This window comes from Vidua macroura, chromosome 21 (assembly GCF_024509145.1).
Source record: "Vidua macroura isolate BioBank_ID:100142 chromosome 21, ASM2450914v1, whole genome shotgun sequence".
NCBI lineage: Eukaryota > Metazoa > Chordata > Aves > Passeriformes > Viduidae > Vidua > Vidua macroura.
Window position 1 is genome coordinate 3536056 of NC_071591.1, and position 6454 is coordinate 3542509.

The 6454-nt window shown below is 52.6% G+C and overlaps 1 long non-coding RNA gene across 1 annotated transcript; it reads left to right on the forward strand.

Annotated features, from left to right (window-relative positions):
• The first annotated feature begins 670 nt into the window (after positions 1-670).
• Positions 671-6187, forward strand: LOC128817509 (uncharacterized). Its single transcript, XR_008440221.1, has 3 exons — positions 671-757; positions 2672-2829; positions 6087-6187. It is a non-coding gene; the product is annotated as an uncharacterized LOC128817509 (long non-coding RNA).
• Positions 6188-6454: the final 267 nt, after the last annotated feature.

The following is a 6454-nucleotide window of genomic DNA, read 5'->3' on the forward strand; positions in this document are numbered from 1 at the left end:
GCTCATCTTTGTAAGGTAATTAAAAGCTGCTATTGATGTTTCAGTTTAATTTAGGGGAAAAAAAAAAAAAAAAAAAAAAAAAGAAATTGGATTTGGTATCCTCAGCTCCCTGCCCTGCTCTGCTGCCAGCCCTCAGCATCCGGGACCTTTGTCAGCCTGAGCAGAGGCTCAGGAACCCCCCTGGCATCAGCACCCAGATCATGATCTGCCTCCCCCACCTGGGATGCAACATCTCCCCAAAAAAACCCTTTGGGGGTCCTTAAAAACCCCCAAAAGGCCAGAGCAGGGCTTGATTTTCCCTCTCCCCTCCTCTGCCCTCCTCTCCCCTCCTCTGGTTGCTGTTTTGTTTTGCAGTTGCTGCTGTTGCCATGCCATCTCCTTTTGTTGCTATGGATTAATAGTGTTTTTTACTTATTTTTATGTATGTCCTGGGAACACGATTGCTTAATTTGCCCTGCAGGTTTGTAGGCCTGACAGGCATTTCCACATCGTCACCTTATCTTAATCCAGTTCTGGGCTGCTTGCAGGATAAATACCTGCAGAAATACCTGTTCCTGTGGAGGTTTGGGACAGGTATTTTTGGCCAGGGTGGGAGTGGTGGGGACACACTGTTCCTACAGCCTGTGCTGGGCCCTCTCTGATCTCACAGGGCTGTTTTTTATCTAACCCAGGATAACCCCTCAGAAGCCACCAGCAGAATGATCTTCCAAGCCTGGATGGAAGGATGGGCTCCAGCTGTCCCCCATGGACCCCCAAGGTGACACAGCTGAGGGATTGCATAAAATATATTCATTTATTTCATTGTAATGAATCAGGACTTGGCTTCCAGCTCTTTCTGTCCCTAGAAAATCCAGATCACTAGAGAGGGACCAGGAGTCCCCAGGGAGGATCTGAGCTGTGCCATGGGAGAACCTTTAGTGTCCAGCATGGAATGTGGTGCTGGGAGCGAGGCTGTCTCAAAATAAAAAAATAGGAACAAAGTGTTTTCCAGTGGTTTAGGAGGTTGGTTTGTGCTGTGGAGGCAGAAAACTCAGCAGATCCCAGTTGTTCCTGTCCCACAAACCCCAAGGGCTGCTCCACCACTGCAGTGTCAATTGTCCCCAGCCAGTCCAAGAGAAGGATTTGCATGAGGAAACCACTGCAGAGCTGGGGTTTGGTTGTGGGGAAGCACAGAGGAGGGATTAGGAGGGATCTGCTCCTGCCCAGCTCCCCACATTCCCCTCGTGGGACCACCCTGTGTTATTTTCTCAAATCAAACCTTTCATTGCTCCGTGTCTCCATTGTCCCCATGTGAAATGGGGAAAAAATTCCATCCTTTTGCCCCGTTATTGAAAACTTCATGGAAGTGACTTCTCCTTCTCCTTCTTCTTCTTCCTCTTCTCCTTCTTCTTCTCCTTCTTCTTCTTCCTCTTCTTCTTCCTCTTCTTCCTCTTCTTCCTCTTCCTCTTCTTCTTCTTCTTCCTGTTCCTATTATTATTATTATTATTATTATTATTATTATTATTATTATTATTATTATTATTATTATTGCCTTTGGCTCACCACAGCCCCAGTGCACTAATGAATATGGATACAGAGCCCCAGGGATCAGCCTCTCCCCTCCAGGCATTAATCTTGCCTCCATCCTCCTGGCTCTTCTCCCAAGCAGTGCTCAGACAAATTTGCCCCCAGAGCCGTGAGCCTTGGAGGTCCCTGGCTTGCTCACATCAAAGGGGAGCTGGTGGCATCATGGAGATCACAGAAAACATCAACTCTGCCTGTCTGGGGGGGAAAAAACCCCAGCTCCTTGCAGATCCACAGCTGCTGGGGCTCTTAATGACACAAGGGCCGAGGAACATTCCAACCATAACATCCTGCAGCCTCCCTGCCACCAGACAACGCGTCTTTTATTAGGGTAGGAATGGATCTTTAATAAACTGGAGGTTTTTAACTCGTCAGAGGGTGCTGTGGACGGGATCCACCGCAGTCGTTTTTGGCCAGGCTGCTCTGCTGGTTGTCCCTCGGCCACCCTGGTTCCCCGCCGGTGCCGGCGCCGCGCTGCTGGGAGGATCCTCGCTCTTCTGGGCACCCTCCAGGCCCCCTTCCGAGGGGGTGATTCACCTCCACGGGCATCTCACAGCATCTTCCCTCTGGTCCTGTGGAAATCCATCCTTCTCCTGCCAGGAGAGGGGTTGGAAGCACCTCTGAGCCCCTGGAAGTGTCCAAGGCCAGGCTGGATGGGGCTTGGAGCAGCCTGGTCTAGCAGAAGGTGTGCCTGTCCATGGCAGAGGGGTGGAAGAAGACCTTTAAGGTCCTTTCCACCCCAAATTCCATGATTCCATGGTGAGCGAGGCTAAAATCCTCACAGCACAGGAGCAAATCCATTCTTCACCTTAATTACTCCTGCCCTCATCAGTGCCCTGTGTTTGCACAAACTGGGCTTTGGGGGTGGGGGAGTTCCATGCTAATAAATGTTTTCTCCAGTTCCCAAACCACCTTCCTCGCTGCTGTGTGTGTTTATATGTGTGACCCCGTGGAATTCTGCAGGGTTTGGGGCTTTACTGCTGTTTTTTTTTAAGGTTTTGTTTCACCCTATTTTAAAGCAGCACCTGAGGGAAGGTGATGCTGAGAGGTTGCTCCACCACAGAGTAACAAATCTCTCGTGTTGTTCCCTTTATTTATCCTTACTCAGAGACTTTCAGCCCCCTCTGAAGGGCTGTTTGCTGCCATCAATCCTGGAGGAGCCCGAGGAGCGACACCGGAGATTTGTCCTATTGATTAACCCGGGATGGGAGGAATCAAACACCAGGAGCAGACAAACGCCTGGGAGGAGAACAGGGCAATTGTCAGGTTTGCTTTGCAGCTTATTGGGTTTGGAAGATTTCATTTTTCTTTTCCTACCTGGAGGCTGAGAAAAAGAGGTAAAACTTTGCTAAATTCCTCCTCGTTTCCCTGTTTGAAGTTCCCCAGTTAACACCACAGGCCAGAAAGAAAAAAACCCCTCAAAATCCCCCCTCTGCTTGCCTGCCGCAAGTGAGATCTCACATTATTGCCTCTGACAGCTCTCGTTCCTCAGGCACTTTCTTTCTCCTTCCTCAAAGGAGGAGGGAAAGAATATCAAAGGTTTCCAAACCTGAGCACCTTCTGAGAGTGCAAAATGCAGCCCCATGTCGGGAGGGATGAGCTGGAAAGCAGGAGGGAGGATGGATGCAAGCCTTGGGAAGAGTTACATGTGTTTGCCATTGCGTTTGCCTTGGGCCCCTGGAAAATGTTTGTAGTTTTCAATTAATCTCATTAGTTTGGAAGTAGATGGAGGGGCGGGAAATCAAAATAATTTCATGGGGAATTCTCTTTAATGACTTTTTAAAAACATGTAATTGAGAGAGGTGGTGGTGGAAAACATTTTAATAGTGCTGAAATCAGCGGAGGGGAAGCAGTAAGGAATGTTCAGGAAAAGCCTCGTGTGAGGGAGCTGCAGGGACAGGTTTAGGACCCTCAGCCAGGTCCCTGGGCTCTGCTGGGGGGCCACCCTGGCTGCTGATAAGCCCTGGGAGAGCCCTGCTTGCCATCATCGAGTCAGCTTTTCATTTCCTTTTGCTGCTCTCCTGAGTTTGCAGGCTGGAAGGGCTCGGGGATTCCTGCAGTTTGCTCTGCCTCGCTCACTGACAGTCCCCAGGGTGCTGTGGTGACACTGGGGTGCCTTGGAGGGCGGCCTGGCGTGAGGACAGGGCCTGCCCATGCACAGAAACCTCTGTGCCTTGCAGAGCCACCCCCAGCATAACCCCAGAGAGCCCAGCACGCCCTGGGGACACGGGACACGCTGAGCATCCATCCCACTCCCAGTTCCCTGCATCCCAATTAACCAGAGAGGGAGGACCAGAAAGAGTTGGATTTTTTCCCCTGGAGCATCCTGTGGCAGAGACCCCGACAGCCAAAGCCACCCCCAAAACCCCACTCTGCCCCTATTCCAGCAGAGGCGCGCCCTCCTCTGCAGGCTGAGCACTAAATTGATTGGATTAGCCCTTATTTGCTAATTAGCAGCCGGGTGCCCAGCCGGGGAGCGCTCCCCGAGCAGTCGCTGTTTGGCGGCAGCTGCCGTGATTCGTTCCTGCTGTGTGAAAGCGAAACTTGGCTCGGTGCTTTCCCCGGGGCTCCGCTCGGCCGCCGGGAGGAGGCAGTGCCAGGCTCTGCCCACCTCTTAATTCGCTTTATTTCCCCTCGTTCCGCACGGAGTTTAACGAGCCCGGTAATTGCTGTCGCTCCGCCGAGGCAGCGCTGCCAAAGACACAGCCGGAGGGGAGGGACACGGCGCTGACACCCAGAACACCTGGCTGTTGTCCCCAGAGAGCTCCCCACTGCGAGGCCACGCTGTCTGGTCCGTCACACACCTCTCTCCATCCTCCCCCACGCTGCTGCACGCCAGTCTCTCACTCTGGCTGCTCATCCATCCTCCCCCAGCCCGAGCTCTGCCACCAGCAGGCAGGGGAGGGGTGCTGGGGAGGGGCAGACTGCAGGGTTAGGCACACTGCGTCCCAAGATTATTATTTTTAATGCCCCCCTCGCTGTTACTTAATGAGAAGTTGGGATTTTGTGGGGAGAAATATCACCTGGCATCACGGTGCCTTAACCCTAAGCCTAACCCTAATCCTTACCCTTTCCTGGTGTTTTTTGCCATTGTGTTCCTGCCACCCTCCCAAGCGCTCCTCTGAAGGACATCAAAGAGCAAATTATGCCAGGAGCATCCATCCTCTGCAGCAGAGCCCGGGAGGTCAGCGAGAGCGGCTCCAGGGTGTGAGATGCTCAAAGCACCGAGAAGGAAAAGGCTTCAGGGTGTGATTCCAGGCTGGATAACCCAGACACCTGGGAGGGAGGACACTCAAATCCTCTGGTGATCCATTAGCAGGCTCCATCAGGAGATGTGAACGGAGCTGCTGAGCCAGGGAAGGCACCTTTTAACTTCTCAGCAGCCAAACCCTTGTGTGCAGCACTCAGAGGCGGCCCAGGGGCACGCACAACATTACACCTCTCCCTCCCAGATGCACAAAAAGAGGAGAACATCCCAAAATAGGTGTCCAAGGGGCAGGTTACTCCGTGCCAGGGCTGTTGAGTGCGGAGGATCCAAGAGAGGGATGCTGTGAGACGCACGTGGTGCCCAGCACGGAGGAGAAGCTTCACCCTGGTGCTGCCAGCTCCTGTCGCTGCCAGGGGAGATCCTGGCTGGATGCAGGAGAGGCAGGGAGGCGGCTCCTCCCCCACACTGTGATCTCTGTGCTGCCAATGGATCGATTGTGCCGCGAGGGCCCGGGGCTCTATGTAGGTCAGGCACGTCGCTGGCTCCCACAGTGCCATGGAGCTGCTAAAGGGAACGAGGATCCCCCCTTCTCCCTCCATCCAACCCTCTCCATGGCCAGCCCTGGGCACGGGGCAGCCTTGGCTCTCATCCTAGAGGAGAAGAGCATTGCCCTGGGGCTCAGGGCTCATTTGAGCACAGCCAGTGTGTGTCCAGCTCCTGCACCCGAATATCCCCCGGAGCACCAGGAGAGCTCAGAGCTGGGAGGGGGAATGGGCAACATGACCCAATTCGTGGGTTTCTGTCAATAGAGCTGGCACTGCTCCCTCTCAGCTTTGTGAAATGGATGGGCCTGGAGCAGCTCCCAGAGAAGGGGATTTCTCAGTGCAGCATCCCCTGGGAGGAGGGAGCTGGATCTCCCACACGGGGTTGCTCCCCTGCTCGTCTCCATGGGGGTGGAGTAGATAGGAGACATCCCAACCTTCAGCCTTGGGAGCTGCTGGTTTTGGCCACCCAGCCTTAACTCCTTCTAGAAGCCTTCATCACCCAAGGAGGAAACCCAAATCCTCTGGTACCCTGGGCTCCTCCTGGGCTGGCGAGCTGGAAGGAGAGGGAGGCATGGAAAGGGAGAGAGAGCAGAGGAAAAACCTTGTCAAACAAACAAAAAAAGCCAACCAACCAACCAAACAAACAAAAAAAAAATAGCAAAAAAGGCCAAAAAAACCCCAAAACACAAACAAACAAAAAAAAAAAACCCACTCAGTAGTTCAGAGCAACTTTGTACTAGTTGAAGGTTTGACCTTGTGTTCTCTCCTAGGAGCAAACAAGAGCAAAACGAGGATGATATTATTTTGCCTGAAATTTGGAGTGGATCGGACCCCTGCTGCTCCAAGCCCCTGCAATGAATGGCTGTAAACAAGATGCATTTCCAGAGAATGAATTAAACACTGAGCCTGAGTGCTGACTGTGTTTGAGAGATGTTTATTTGTCCTTGCTGCCCCTCCATAAAGAGTTGCACAAGGACTTACTAAATTTTAACCCCACATTGTTCTTGGGTAAACAATGCCCTTTATCCAACGCCAGGAGTGCTCAGAGCTGAGATAAGCTCAGGTTGGCTGTGCTCTCTGGAGCACTCAGCCTCTTGGAACCAGCTTCCCACAGACCCCAGGACATCCACATAATTCC